The sequence below is a fragment of the Anser brachyrhynchus genome (genome assembly GCF_964034855.1).
Source record: "Anser brachyrhynchus genome assembly, chromosome: 6".
Lineage (NCBI taxonomy): Eukaryota > Metazoa > Chordata > Aves > Anseriformes > Anatidae > Anser > Anser brachyrhynchus.
In genome coordinates, this window is record NC_137700.1 from 27558678 (window position 1) to 27574443 (window position 15766).

The 15766-nt window shown below is 44.1% G+C and overlaps 2 long non-coding RNA genes across 4 annotated transcripts in view; one reads left to right on the forward strand and one right to left on the reverse strand.

Moving 5' to 3' along the window:
* Positions 1-933: 933 nt before the first annotated feature.
* Positions 934-15766, forward strand: part of LOC308197160 — a 32712-nt gene continuing 17879 nt past the window's right edge. For 2 of the 3 annotated variants that reach the window (XR_013952638.1, XR_013952639.1), the window contains exon 1: positions 934-2763. This is a non-coding gene — a long non-coding RNA (uncharacterized lncRNA). Of the gene's footprint in view, positions 2764-9054; positions 10755-15766 lie in introns of those variants that run through there. The other variant, XR_013952640.1, reaches the window with a different exon arrangement.
* LOC308197161 lies at positions 2772-12173 on the reverse strand. Its single transcript, XR_013952641.1, has 3 exons — positions 10771-12173; positions 8193-8327; positions 2772-4075 (listed from the first exon to the last, which is right to left on the reverse strand). It is a non-coding gene; the product is annotated as an uncharacterized lncRNA (long non-coding RNA).

Below are 15766 nucleotides of genomic sequence, written 5' to 3' on the forward strand. Positions count from 1 at the left end.
TGTCAAGGCTTTTCATCACTCTTTTAGGTCAATATTTGTCCAAAGCCAGCTAAACACAAAAACTCAGATGCAAGACTTCTTTGCTGACAGGAACAAGCTATTAATACCAGTTCTGCTCACAGGGGAGAGATGGGAGATGCTTATCTGAAAAATTCACCAAGTGCTGCTTGTGCTAAGCATGGATGAGCTTCCTCAGTCATCTCTTACTAGTCTGCAAGGACAGATAGCTGCTAGATTCCTGCCAGGCTGAACTAGTGTAATAAACTCTTCAATCTCAGCATACTTCCTACCTCATTAAGATGGCTTGAGCATGAGGGATGAAAGGGAATAGGTGCTAAGACTATTTAAAAAAAAATGAAACGAGATATTTGTTAGTCATGATAGTCCCAAGTGAGAAAGGAATCGAGTAACTATCAGAAGCAGGAGTCAGAAACGGATAAAGTTGGGTACTGTGAGGAGCTGAACACGGAGCTGGGAACACCCTTCCCTACCAGAGCGAGTCCAACACCACCTCTGCTGCTGTACGCCCACGGAGCAGCTAAGCACAGGCAAAATATGCAGGGTCAGAGACTTGCAGAGTTTGGGCTGAGGGCTAATAACCTCAGCAGCTGCTGGCTCTCCCTTCTGCTCAGTACACACAGGGAATGCAAGCCCTTCACACTAGAAACTATTCCCAGCTGCAGCTGTTAGGTATTCATAACAAATGTCTAATAGCTAAAACTGTGTGCTGTGGACAGTGTCATCTTTCAAGTCACATAGGGACAACTGTGTGTACCCCTCTGTGGTTGGGATACTGTGCTGTCACCCTGAAGTCATCTGGAGCAGCGCTCCTGTGCCAGGCCAGGAGCTGCTGTTACTGAGCAGGAAGTTCTGGCCGCTGCTGATGCCTCCTTTGTACCACGTTGCTGTCTTCTAGCAGTATAGATGTTACCAGACCTTCTGCATTATAGAGACCCATTACTCAGAGCAAAGAGGCGCTGCGATGTCTGTTGTCAAGCAGGGGAAAGGCCTCGTCCTGACATGGGCTGAGGTCACTTGCCTGGTGCTGAGCCACCAGACTCCAGTGCGAGTCAGTCACAGCTGAGCTTTTGGTATCCGAGGGTGCACCCATACAGAGGCTGATGTGCAGGATCCTGGTTCTTAAACGCCTACATGCCCTCCCTCTTCCCTGCAGTTTAATTCCCGATTTTGGCATGTATAACTTGTGTCCCCCAGTAGTCACACACACAAATTAAGGTGCAGTTGTTCCTAGCTGATGAGAGGTGGAAGAATTTCACCATATCTGAGTGAGTATTTACTAAAGCAGAATAGCACTGTCTGTTCCAAGCAAAGACTAAAAGCACTGCTTTCAGGCAGTCCCTCCTTCCTCTTTCTCTGATGCCTTTCTTAAGTGTGCCTTCCCTCTTCATGTATTAATATAAACTTTCAGTTGATAGTAAAGAAATCCCTACAAAGTGCAAAGTTTCTTAAAGTTTGCAAGAATTTTTTCTCCTTGTTTGACTTGGGTTTTGGACTGGGTTTCTGTTTTTGAAGAAATTATCTCAGAAAATGAATGAAGCCAATATACGACTTATTCTATGTGGAATTCTAAATTCACTTACACATATTACAAAAGAGTATGAAATGTTCTTAAGGGATTTTTAGGGACAAACTGCCCTTCTGAACTGGATACCAAGAAATCTGCAGGTTAAACGTAATGATGCAACTGGGAAATAACCCTAAATGTATCAGCAAATCTGGGGAACCTGTTAAGAGTTTAAGTTTATAGAGGATCTGAGGTTTTGTCTTTCGTGTACGTGAGAAGGATCCTTCCCAGTCCCCCTTCATGGTGGCATTGTGTCTCTATTTATGATTGTTCTAAACAGATCATGATAATTTGGAATGAAATCCATTTGCAATTACATTTCATAAATTGATACTCACAATAGGATTCATCATGAATAACATACAAAAATAAAAGGAATGGTGATTAATTATAATAAATGCAAACTATACATTGCTCTTAGCTATTCTTCTACTATTCCACTGCTGTGCTTCTTTTATAACCTTTCTAACAAGACAGTGAAAGCGAGTCTTTAATCCACAACCTCTAATATATGATATGATAACATATTCTAGCATACTAAGCTGTTCCTGAAATAAAACTCTTTAGTTCCTTACATCATTTGTATTCTCCATCTCCCACCCACATGTTTGGAAGCATTTGAGGCATAGTATATGTGTTCATACCACGACACAAAGACATCTATCCACAGGGCTGCAGCATTGTGATATTAATTTATGTACGGTAGGTACTTATAAATCATAATATACTTCTCTATGACAGCATGATTTAAAGTAATTTATTAGCATGCATACCATATCTTCTTAAAGCAATTGGAAACTCTGCTACTTGCATATTATTGTATTTTCATAAAATGGTGTAACAGTTTATTAGAGTGCTAGGATGCTATTGATCAAGCCTGAATGCAGCATAAAAATGCCCATTATAGCTCATTGATATTTAGACTTAAAACAAACTTTGTAAAGCACCATTAACTGTATCGTTTTGTTTTAAATCCCAGCCACCCCTGCACTCTGACAGCAAGCTGTGCTGAACTCACAGGTGTTTCTGCTGAGGACGACTGGCTTGCTGGTCTCCTGGTGGGTAGCTAATAAAAGAGGAGAGGAGAGGGCTGGAAGCACCTATGTGAATGCAGCCTGGGGGAGAATAGATCTGGGTGCTGGTGGTTGTGGGGTTCTGTATCTAAGGCCTGAACTGAAGTAAGTGCTGTCTTTATTTCGGGTTATGGTTGAGGGAAATCTGCTGGACTTGTTTACAGTAATATCCTGTAGGTTGTTTGCTGTGCTTGCATTTAATTGTCACGTATAACGGAGCCCCAGAGGAGTTCTGCTTTGTAATTTTTGCCTGTGTGATTTGTGATGTGTGGATGATAAGATTTTGTTTAAGGGTTTGGTCTTTTTCTTCAACTGGATACTTTTCCCCAGGGTTGACTGACCAAACAAAAGTCATGCAAAAACTTCACTTCTGTGGATATGTAACTCTAAATCTTTTGCTGTGCTTTTAAGAATTCCCTAATATCTAGGACAGAAGGTAAGTAGGAAGAGAGAATAGGTATGACACCTGTGGTTCTTGTAGTAGCAGTGAGAAAAGGGATGAGATATGACTAGAAGGCTTTGGCTTATGTGATAGACCACTTACAAATCTTCTGCAGGAACAGTTTTTTCAGTGGGCAGGAGGAAAAATCCCACGTTTGATGATTCTGCCTTTCTCTGCTGCAGCCTTTCAAAGGAAATGTGTGTAGGGTGCTCTTGTCAGCTCTGGAAGCTGCAATTCTCATATGAGTTCCCAGAGGCAGAGGTGCCTGAATGGGGCATGGAGGAGCTCTGCAGCTGGCTGTGTGTGGTCTCACATCTAGAGGCTCCATCCCCCCTGATGGAGTCCTGGGGGCGGCAGGTTCCTGTTGGTTATACTTTGAGAGGCCCTTACTGAAAAGTGACTGCTGATGTTAAGCTTTGTTTTGGCTGGGAGTGCTCCAGTATCCACCTTGGTATTTAGCCTTCGGTCTGAAGGAAAGTGAAGAGTGCTTGAAATAGCTGCTGAGCTTGGCAGGTGTGAAAGAAATTGTAGGTGTTTTTTCTTGTCTTGCTCCTTCATTGGATTCACAATGCTCTCTGGGCATCTCTGGTCTCTTACTCTCTGCAGCCAACAGCAAGTCAAAAGCTCTTGTCAAAAGCTTAACTTTATTGTTGAGCTTTGAGTGCCAACAGGTCTACAAACAAGGCAGGATGCTATGTGCCTTGTATCAGTGCTGCTGTGTTGTGGCTTTCTTCTCCATCTCAAATGCTTTGAAAGGCCATGAACTGTCCTTTGCACCTCCTGTGCCTGAATTGTGTCCTTTCTGTATCACCTGGAACAGGTGAGCTGAGCAGCTAAATTGTGCTTGGCTGAAGTCCCCTGGCAGAGCCTTCCTGTGGCTTCCTATCTCTGCCAGTAGCCTGCTACCTCTCCCCAGTGCGTTGTTGCAGGTGCTCCTGTTGCAGCACTGATCCTTCTTCCCCTCCCATCTCTCAGCTGCAGAGGAAGAACACACAACAAACAGTTTGACTCACGCACACCTTTAGCCTCTGCATTCAGCAAAAAGACCTGCATTTGCACATTGGCTTAAAGAGGAATGATTTCCATAGCAACAGCAAGGATATGTGGGATAGCATTCATGCTGCCTCCGACAGCATATAAAGCACCTTCTTATGAAATAACTGACTGCACAGGCACTGGGAAAACACTTACAATTGACTATGTGGAGGAAGTGTTGTATAATATCTTTAAGCAAAAAAAAAAATTCATCTTTTGTTTCAGACAACACTTTAAAAAAAATCTTGGGTATAGGGGATGGGGGGCTTCTACTTTGTTTATGTCAGGTGTTAGTGAATGCAGCTGGTATAAAAAGCTGTGATGTGATCACTTCTCCAGCAACACAGTGAAGTGATGTTCCTAGTGAAGATCTAAAGGGGAGTCACCTGAGGCGGGCTTTGAGTGGGGGAATGACAGCTCAGTTGGCTGGGGGAGGGAAGCAGGCCGAGCTGGCAGCCTCTTTAAATACTAGGTTTTGTGGTTATTACTGGTGGGCAGGCTTGTTGCTGCTGGGAGACAGGGAGGCAGAGCTCTACTACCTGGGGTGCAGAGAAACAAGACAGGAAACGTGTATGAAGCAGAAGATGTTTAGTTTCCCTGTTTACATGCACAGGTCTCCTTTATTTGTTTCCATTGTCCTCCTGCTGCTTTTTTGCTGTTGTTTCTGCATTGTTCTGCTTTACAAAGCCCTACGTACACACACAGTAGCCCTGTCTGATCCTCTAGCCAGACTTCTCTTGGGAAGAAGTGCTAACAAGCACCCTGGCTTCTGTGGCTTCAGGTGTGACACCACTTCAGAAGGGTTGGCCCTGCTTGGTCCCCCCACGTGCTCCAGGGATGTGTGTCCTTGGGCAAGCATCTGCAGCACGCTCTGCGTGCCAGCAGTGGTTACCTGGATACATGTGGCTGCATCTGTCTGAATGGCATGGGAGTGGGAGGAATTGCTTCAGCTTATTATAGGTGGCATGAATAAGAGTAACTGGGCTGATTTCATCATTTCCTCAGTAAGAAGACACCTCATCAGCTCTGCTGCACTGCAGCACAAGTGTCTTCAAAATAAGTAGTTCTGGATGGGGGAAACCTCCTTCATTTCAGACATTTGGTTTAATCTGTTAAATTTATTAATGTTTGGGACAACTAAAACTGTTAGAAAATCTGAGTCTCCCACTGGAGCTGTATGCTGCAATAGCTCTCCACGTGCTGTGGAATTCCTGTACCTCCACAAAAACAGCTAGATAAGTTTGCACAACCTTCCTCAGCCTTTTTTCTACCTTTTATTGGTAAATGACCTCTGTTTCTGACAGAATTTACTTGCTTAAGCAACTATCCAACACCCTCTCCCCACCAGCCTGAAGGCTGAGTCCTGCCACTTCCATGTGTGCATGCCAAGCTACAGCAACAGCGAGGTTTAGGAACATCCAGCATGCTGGATAAGGGATGATGTTCTCATTTTTATCCCTTTGGTACTTCAGTAGTGGATGCCTGTGTGGGGACCATGGTAGTCAGCTGAGGGCTCTGCTCAGGCTCTGTGGGCAGAGGTCTGCCTGTAAAGAAGCAGCTGGAGAATGAGCTGGCCCCTCGATTTGCAACTCCCTTTTGGAAAGGCATGTGCTCTAGCCCTGGCCTTTGTGCCGGGGAGGGATCCTAGACCTGCATCTTCCTCTGGGAACAAAGAGCAGTGCTGCAGAAAGCAGGTGCTGGCTTTCTTTGGGCAGTGCTGCTGGGGATGGCAAGCCCTGCCTGCTGAGACCAGTAATGGTGTGCTGTCCCACAGGGCTGCTGCTCTGGGGTTAGATCTAGGAACAAAGAAAGCTATTTTCTTCTAATGAATGTCACGTACTCCCAGCTTATGCTTTAATAGGATTAACCACTCTCAAAATGGTCTTGGCAGGTTGGCACATACCCTAGGGCAGGAGAGTACAGACTTCCTGTCTGTCCTGGGCATCCTCACCTCCCGTGCTGGCATATGAGGTGCACAGCTCTGGGGACACCTTGCCTGGTGCAGTGTGGTTGAATCAGCCTTTTATTACGCAGGCTGTCTTTTTCTGGGATCAGGTTGTCATCCTTTAAGCCTGAGTTTACCTGGCAACTTGAAATAATAAGGCAAAAGATGATCCAAAATGCTGCATGCACTGGTGCAAGCCTTGCCCTGAGGGAGGCAGCTATTTGAGGAAAGCTGGTCAGAAACCAGTGAGAAATTCAGTCCCACTTCCCTGTGCATCTGGAGGCCAAATCCCGAACTTGGTAGTTCAGCCAACCCAGTGGCACTTCAGATTTTAGTCCAAGAAGGCCAGAAACTGGTAGCAAGGACAAATAGACTCCATATGCCCCAACTGTTCTGCCTATAGCTGTGTGGCCATGCTCAGAAGAGTTTATCCAAGGTTAGGGGAAGCTGGTAACCTCACTGCAGGCCACCTGCAGCATGACCTGTCCTCTTTAGCTGCTCTGCTCCTCCCAGGGTGAAGCTGGTCCCAGTGCTCCTCTCCCACTTGACTCTGAAACTTTGGCCCCTTGAGTGGGAGGAGTGCCACTGACTGATGCTGCTCCCAGGATAACCCACTGGTACCCAGGGCTGCAGCCAGTCCTGGTGGGGGAGAGGCAGCTGGCAAGACTTGGTGGGCTTCCTCAGAGTTGGGGACTGTCCCTGGGTATCACTGCTTGCTTCCTAGCAGATGCTGTGTGCTCTGCCTGTGCTGAAGAAGTTGCTGTGACTCCTGCAGAAGCTTAGAGCAGAGGCAGGTGCTATTAGCAGGATGCAGGGGGAGGAAAGACAACTTGTCTATTTGGATCCAACAGGAGTTGGTCAGTGTGCATGGCCCAGGCCGGACAGCATGTCTGGGCAGTGGCTGGGGGAGCAACCTGCCCAGAGCTGCTCTGTGCTCATCCTGTTTGCACCCCTGCAGAGGTGCAAACAGCAGGGCACAGGATGCAGTGGCTGTCAAGGAGAACCTGCCCTTCCTGAAGTAATCCTTTCCTGAGGCTTTCTGACCCACTTCTCATTGTTCCTTCTCTGCGAAGGAAGTACAACTTTGTTTACTCTGATGTCCCATCAGCTGCATCTGCTCTGCTCAGATGCTGGCTCTCCAGGCAGGCTTGAGGTGTGGAAGTTGTGGACCTGTCTCACTGCCTGCCCAGCAGATGCTGCTGAAGAAGAGCATGTGCAGTGTCAGGGATGGAGGTCTTCCTTCTTGCTGGTGCCTCTGAAAGCAGCTGCAGGTAAGGGACCTCCAGTTAAAATCAACAACTTTAGAAGACCAGTGTTGAAAGGTTTTTTTATCCTATACATCCACCCTCTTCATGGAAATGCAATGTATCTGTCAAGATTATAAAATAGCTCCTTTCCAGAAACAAATTGTGAATCTATAATAATCAGATGTCATTGCCAGCATGTATGCTGAACAGAGGGGAGGGGGGGAGCAACAGCAGCTTGTGATAAAATTTCTTTTGCTGAGGCTGTAAAGAGCCATGTGATCTTCCACCTACCCTTTAGGATGGTAATAAAAGTGACTCAGCTGAACAGCACTGGTAGCAAGTGGTAGATGGCTTCAAAATTGTTTTGTTAGAGCAGAGGAAAATGCATGTTAAATACAGCTTTGGTCTGTCAGATATTGGCTCCTGAAATAAGTGTGAGGAGGAGGATCTACCCTCGCTGCCCCAAGGTTCATGCTAAATATGCCCTACGAAAAGAAAGCATCCTCTACTGCTACCCCACTTTCCTGCCATCTTTCTGGGAAAGTGTGTGTAAAGCAAATGAACATGAGAACAAGAAAAAGTTAATTCTTTCCAGAGGTCACAAGGTGAGGCTGTGGCAGAAATGGCAAGAGAAGGCGCTCTGTCTTAACCAAATGCTACATCCCAGACTTTTCTAAGTCAAAATTATTGTTTTGAGGCCTTGCAGAGGAAACCTCTGTAGCAGGGTGGGATATTGAACTGTTAGTAACATCAGGAAAAAGGGACCACATTGTCCCACTTTAATTTAGCTGTTCTTTATATCACGTTCTCCAACCATTGCATATATGCAGGAGTTTGCACAAAAATGATCTAGTGATGTGCTTACCTAAGACAAGAAGGCAAAAAACTGTTCACAAGGCACTGGAGTAGATAGAACAAAACGATTGTGGGGCCAAACTGGGAGAGTTTATAAGATATGCAGGCAGGTCTGGTGCTTCTGTGCTGGGGAGGGCTTCAGATCCTGCAAGGGAAAACAAAAGGGTTATGGTGGGGGAGAAATAAATGTGATGAGCAGCAGAAATACTAATATAGCTGGTCTAGGTGGGGATCACTGTGAAGAAGTATCAAATCTGATGCCTGGTAGTCTGCATCTTGTGCAGTTACTCACCTACTGAGTATACCTGTTGGGCATGCTCATTTCACCACAACACGGTGGTGCTTTTCAGCTTTTTGCCCCACTGAAAGGTAAATTTCAAGCAGTCCTTGTATCCGTCCTCATCTTTGACTATTGAGTGCACAAACCTTTGCTTTCATCCTTGACAGGACGTACCCAGCTTTGGCTTTAGGCCAGGAAATCCTGCAGGCCTGTGCTTGAATCCAAACAGTACTGCTTGGTAGTTTAATTATCTGCCCCTGTAGGTTGTGCCTGCAGATAGCTGCAGTTCAGACTCAATCATCTGCAGGGAGATGCCTTAAAGGGTATCTTTGAAGCACTGAGTTAGTGCCCTGTGGTGCTGCTGTGTGAAGTAAAAGATGGCACCAATGGCTTTGGGGAGGAGGCGGGGGGCGGCAGGCAGTTCAGCCTGAAAACACTTCGGCAAGTGAAAGCTTTATTAGCTCAGCGAGAGGAAAAGATGCTGAAAGCTGAGGAGTGGAGGAAGAAAGGGGATTTTTAGCAGTAGTGCTTAAAATCCTTGTGTATCTCAGCACTGGGGAGCAGTCCAGGTCTACCGATGTTGTTTTCCTAGGGACAGAGACCCTGAACTCGTGCCCCTGCTGGGCTCTGCAGAGCTTCTTGGGAGAGAGCAGTGCAGCAGGAGAGCCCTGGGTCCCAACCAGCAGAGGAAGAAGAGCCCCAGCTAATAGCCACTGGGGAAAACTGCTCAGGTTTTCCCAGGGCACTTCTGTGCTGTGACAGCTTGGTTAGCAGCCTTGGGGATGAGAAGCTGGTCAGGCTTGTCATTTGGTAAAGCAACAGCCCTGTTAAACTGACCTCTCATGGACAAAACTTCATGTACTGCACAGCAAGTGAGGCCTCTCCAACAGCAGCTCTACAAGGGTGACAGCCATCCTCTCACTGCATCCACCATTTACATTGCTAATGCTTCTGCAGCCCCTCATTTTCTACAAGCAAAGCTCCGAGTAGTTCCTCCTTTGTTTCAGAAATTGTGCAGGAGGGTTGTGGGTTTCTAACAGGAACAGATGCTGATACCCCTTGAGATAAAAACAAGGGTATGCCTGCTCCATGTGTGCAGCCAAACACCCCACACTTGCTCCGGACTCCACGTGGAGCAGCTCTGTGCGGCCTGACTGTTCCCTTGGGCTCCAAAGGCACAGGGGCTGTTAGCAGGGGTGCAAGCAGCAGACTGGCTAGTTTGGGTGCTGTCCCACATGCGTGTTGCTTCTGTTGTGACACCCACCTGGCTGTGTGCACTCCTGCTCGGTCCTGTGCTGCTGGATGCCCTGGCACAGCTGTATCATTGTCACAGAGCAGCTCTGCCTGTAGCCAACATGGAACTGGGATTTTTCTTGCTCTCAGTTAAACTATCTTCCAGTCCTCTGCACTTACTTCCTCAGGAACTGTTGGTCAAGCCTCTGTGGTCAGCAAGAGTGCTTTCACATGCATGTCTCTAACAGACATGCATCTTTCCTGGGACTGTCCCCAAGAAGCCAAAATGATTCTTTGTAAACTAGAAATCATTGATGCTTTTATCAAAACAAATCCCAAGAACAAAGCACACATCCTCCTGCTAAACACAGTAGTATGCATGTACTCAGGGAATGTTTATCAAAATAAAGCATTCTCCTGCATGTGCCTGGAGAGGTGATACAAACAAGCAGCATGTGACAGACTTTAGCTGTGCCTTCTAATGCCAGGCTGGAAGGTGCTCAGCTGATAAGCTGGATGTAGGAACCTAGACAGAATAGAATGTAAGAGATTTCTGTGGGTCAATGCGCTTTGGTTACCAGGGCATTAAGCAGTCTACTTTGGTCCTTTTAGATATTCAATAAAAAAAAAAGTTGATTCAGCTCTGAAATTATTCTTGGAAGTTAAATTAGATTTCTCAGAGGTGGACGTGGAAAGGATCTGTGTCGAGGTTATCAGCTGTACAAAGTATAACTCCAAGCGTTACCATGGGGTGGGCAGTGCATTTTACTACTTGTTTTTTACTGGAAAAACAAGTTCTTGTCCATGCTTTTCTAAATGAGTTTTGAGTGTGGTAAAAGGAAAAACTGAAGAGGAGAAAACATCACCTGTGAAAACTATGGGGAGCGGGTATGTAAAATCTCAGCAAGAAGAGAGGGCAGGTGAGATATCAGAAAAGTCAACCTGCTACTCATTGATGCAAAAAAATAAATAAAAATTTGCCCCCCAATATAGTGAATAATCTTCTTGATTAACGAAGAGTCATTTGAAACAGGGAATGGGCTATGAAAAGATGGAAAACTTGGAACTTGAGTACCTTAGGATCTCCACCACTGATTTGGTCCCTCCCCATTTCTTTCATTGGAACAGTTGATTGTCTTGTTCCTGCTGTTCTTTAATCTCATGATGTTGCAGGGTCTTTGGTAACCTAATGTAGACCAGAAATGATGGGTGGGGGAACATAGGTGTGTGTTAGAGGCACTATCTGTGGATGTAAGCTTGCACAGCTACTGAGTCTACTCTGAAAGCTCAGGCCATCACAGTGTAATTTTTGTGGTATTGCTTTGGTTGGGCTGCCTACAGTTCTTCTGCAGCTGGCTGAAGACAAAGGTTATCATACATATGTCCATAATTCCAGGATATGTTTTCTCAGACTAATAGTCAATGCTCATCTGAATGAATTTCACTCTTTTGCCTTCAGGTCATGCTTTTTGCAGCAGGCTGTACTGATGTGACAGTCTGACTCCTTCAATTCAGTGAAATTTTTATTGTTCTGGGTATTGAAGCCAACATCAGGCTTCAGCTGTGAAATACTGGGGGGATTATCACCCCCTGCAACTACAGCAGTAGTTATTGGTGATCTTGTAATAAGGCTCCCTTGTTGCTATGTGAATAAGTTGTGGTATTAAAATTACAACTGTGATAATAAAAACAGCTTCTAGGTACTTGTCCTGAATTGTTGGCCAGGGTAAAACTTCTTGCTGCTAACCTTTATCAGGTGCTTCAGGGTCAATCTCAGTATTTCCAACTGCAGTAAAAGCAGTACTACTTGTTTTCAGGTCAGATGAAAAGTTATTTTTTATGGTAATGACATGAAGCTATCAAAATGTCCAAGGCAAGTAGGAGCTTGGGAACCATCTTTAATCCAAAACGGAAAGATCGTATTGATTCATAAAACCTCTACAGAAGCTTGTCTGTAGGCTGCTCTTATCTTGTTTTGATAATCTGTTTTTACTTTAAGACAATTTTATCATTTGTGTAGACAAGAAGCTTTACTCCTTGGCTTTTCATACTACTTTGCTTGTGTATTTCTTTAATATAAAAGAGAAGGTGATGGAATTGCCCTCCTATTCCAAATTTTCCATTTTCTGCTCTCATTTTAAAACAATCCTGAGGGTAAGCCTTCCCTGAAGGATCTAGTTTTCAAATTTCCAATAACTAAGTTCATCCAACATAAGCTTACTCTTTGTGCCTCTATTGCTCATGCTTTAAGTACTGCTACTGCATGTGGCTATTTCCCTTTGTTTGCTTTCCATTTCCCCCTCTGCCTACAGTGTATTTCATGCAGCACCCACCCAGCTATTCATCCTTCTTCAATCTTTACCACTACTCATGGTCTTAATGTTGTCTTCTTTCCACCTCCATTTCTCTCAAAACTAAATCGAAATCACTATCTCACCTATGCCTGTTACCTTTAAAAAAAAAAAAGAGATGCTGTTCCTTTCCTGCAGCCCCTCAGACCTTAAATATTGACTAGAAAGTTTTTCTCTTCTTTTTACCTCTTCTGTTTTCATGCCCTTCTTCTGTTTAAATCTTTCTGAGAAGTTTTCTTTGAGCTTGCTCCTGCCACCGTTCCTACAGTGCTGAAGGATTTATATAACAAAACTGGTGTTTTTTCCCCATAAAGCTCTAAACTTATTCTGAGTTTCTACTTTTGAATTGCATATTTGTCATGTGTGGAGGCTTGCTCAGGGAGCTCTTGGTTGGCACTTGTTAAATCTGTTTGCAGATTACTAAATCCTGTTTTATAAAAGCACGTTCATGTAGCCAGGGGCCATATGGATACCTAGATAAATGCTCATGTGGATAAATAGCTTCTAATAGCTTTGTCTTCCTGTGCAAACAACAGTTACCTTTCCTGCCAAGGAAAAGTATTGAAATAAACTTAATACAAAAATATCAACAATTGGAATTAATACTATAAATTAAAATACTTCTGCAGAGATAAAACAAAACTGTGAAGCATTTTAATGCCATTTGCATGTGATGTTTGGCATTTGTTCTTCTCAATAGGAGATTGCAGCAAGTACAGAAATAGGAAAGTAGTTTGTTCCACTGATGCATGCTTGGATATCTGCTGTGCTGCTGTATGATCCTTTCTTAGGAAAAGAAGATTTTGTCCCTAGCTGGGGACCTTCCTTTCAAACTTGGCCCTAAAACTGAACAGACTCTTGTTTTGAGCCCTGCTTCTATCAGAACTCTGAATAAATGCTCAAAAAGCTGAGTGATAAGCAGATGTTCCACTTAAGATGCTGTAGGAATTTGTAGAGATGAGCAGGAAAGCACTGATTACAGTGGGAAAATAAAGAAAATGGAGACACCTAAAATGAAGTGTTTGAGATAGTACTGAAAGTGACTTGTTTTACATCTCCTGCCACAACTATACCTACACATCTATCTCATTCTTTATTATATGCATGAGTGGAGAAGAGGTAGCATAAACTAAGGAACCACCTCAAATGCATGGTTTTCCAAACTAGTTAAAACTCCTTTGACCATTTGTGATGTCTCCCTGGACTCTGCCTTTGGCTTCCCCACAAATGCTTTTTTCTTGTCTCACTCCTTGCACCCTCCTGCACCCATCCATTGACACATCCTTGTGAGGTTTCAGACTGCTGATTTACTTTCACTTGAAGCTGCTGTACTTGATGACTGTGCCTGCCTTGACCAAGGGATAGCACTTAGCTGGCAGCTGGTAAAATCCCTCTAACATAACACCTTGGCACTGTAGCAGGAATTCTGGCTGAGGCTTTCAGGTACTAAAGGAACAAACAAATAACCACACTTTATCATGGTGCTGTGTGTTGTTTAAGCAATCAGCTTTCCCAGAAACTCAACAATAAGTAAAACATGAAATTATAGATATACTTACTCTAATGGACTCATGCTGATGATCTGACTATTGTTCTTACATAGCTGTTTGGCAACATGCAGAAGGATGAGAGGAAAGGGCTTATTAAGGGAAATAAGTCTTCCAGGGCATAGTGGACAGTCGCTGCAGTGGTCCCCAAAATAATAATGTAACTACCTGCAGGAAATACTGGCCTTCAAGGGAGCAACAGGACTGTTATAGCCTTTGAATGCTAGTTACTCAGCTGCTGGGAAGCCAGCATTTACTGGCCTTCTACCCACAATAGCTGTAACAGGCTGCCAGACAAACAACTGACTCTTGCTAGGCACTCAACCAAGCTTTTTTCAAAAGTGACTGGTTTGGTATGTCAAGGCAGGGTGGTGGAGTTGCAGGGATGTTACAGTCTTTCATGGAAGGACTGTGGCTTTGCTCAGCTCCAGCTGTGCTGCCTGTGTCCTTATGTGCTTGCAGGTTTATGGCCTAGGCTGACAGTAAGGATGCTGGGTTGCTCTTCCTGGTCATGTAAAACCATTTCATGCTGTGACACCAATGGCTATTTGAAGGAGGCAGTCTTTATTCTATCAATGTTACTATTTTCCCGTGCTGTCTTTCCAAAACACTTAGTGTCCTCTAATGCCATCTCCACATACGCTTCTGTCCCATGCTGTCTTTTTGCTCCAATACTTCCCGTGCACTGTTGTGTGACAGGTGTGCAAACTTCTCGTGAACAGCCCAAAATAGTAAAGTAGGTTTCAAGCTTACCGGCAAGTTGCAGGGCATGTGCCGGAAAGCAGCTTTTGGATTGCAGATGGGCTGGTGCTGGAGGGGAACTGGAACATGAAGCAGCTCCTCCCCTTAAATAAAATAACTGGCTATGGCTGGAGGCGAGAACTTCACCTAAAACCCAGCAGTGATTTGCTGAAAGTGACATGTCTATAAACTCATTTAAGAGTGTGTTACAGCATTGCAGCCTTGTGTTGACACCCCCTGAAGCTGAAGCTAGAGGGAAGAGGCAAAACAGGCTTCTGTCAGCAGTCATTTTGATGCTAAATCTTGCTACTACTTACTTTCACTTCTGTATTGTTCTCATCTTTCTGCAGCTATCCTAGTGTCTCCATTTAAGGCCAGGAATGTGCACCAAAACAATGACTTGAAATATTTCACAATCTCGGTAGAAAAAATACAAAAACTGTAATCATGGGTAGTTTCATTGGGAAAGATGATGCAAAGTGTTGCTTGTTTGTGACAGCAGGGAATTCATCTGTTGGTAATACCTAATATGAAATATAGCTTGTGGTGTCATGTATTTTTTTGTTTGAATCTGAAGTGTAAAGAAAAAGGGGGAAGAAGTGTAATACTTCAGATAACTTCTTAAACTGTTTAACGGCAGCTCAATTGATTTCCCCCTCTCTTCTCCCCAAAACCAAATGCTGCGAAGGGAGAGGGAATGCATTCAAACCATACTAATTTCAGCAAAAATTATGAAGCCTGCCACCTCAAAATAACAGATTTGCTCTCCCAAGCACCAGCTGATACAGCTGAGAGTACAGGAAAAAGAGATAAAACATACAAGCATGTGCTCAGTGATTTTTTTAATGGTAGGAGGGGGAAGATTTAAACAGTAGACTTCAGTAATGGCCACTTCAACTTCAGTTTCTTTATATCTGATATTTGCAAGCATTTTTCCCAATTGTTTTCAAAATCAAACTTTTCATTCTTCCACAGTCCAACAGTAGAGGCACAAGTGAAAAATATTTTGTAAGAGGTAAAAGTAAAAATGGGATAATGTATCCATTCCAAGGCTTTGATTTTTCTGTCCGAAAATTGTCATACTCGCTGCACTCGCTGTTGTTGGACCAGTAGTTAAAGGTATACTTTTCTTTGATGATAAATACTGATGATAAAATGTTTACTGCTGGTAACAAACAAACAAGATTAGGGTCAGGAGATACAGAACTGCAATGAAATTACACATTCAACAGGTGTCTCATCTATGGCATAACTGAATTATCTTCAAGTCCTTGTTAGTCCTTCAAGTTGGGGTGAGAACAATATCTGAATCAGCTGTCAAAAGTATCATCATTGTTTTTTAAAGTCAGAATAATGCCTATTCATCCTACTTAAGGTTTTTAAAACCAAACTAAAATTAGACAGCACCTAACGTTAGACAGAACCATTTCTT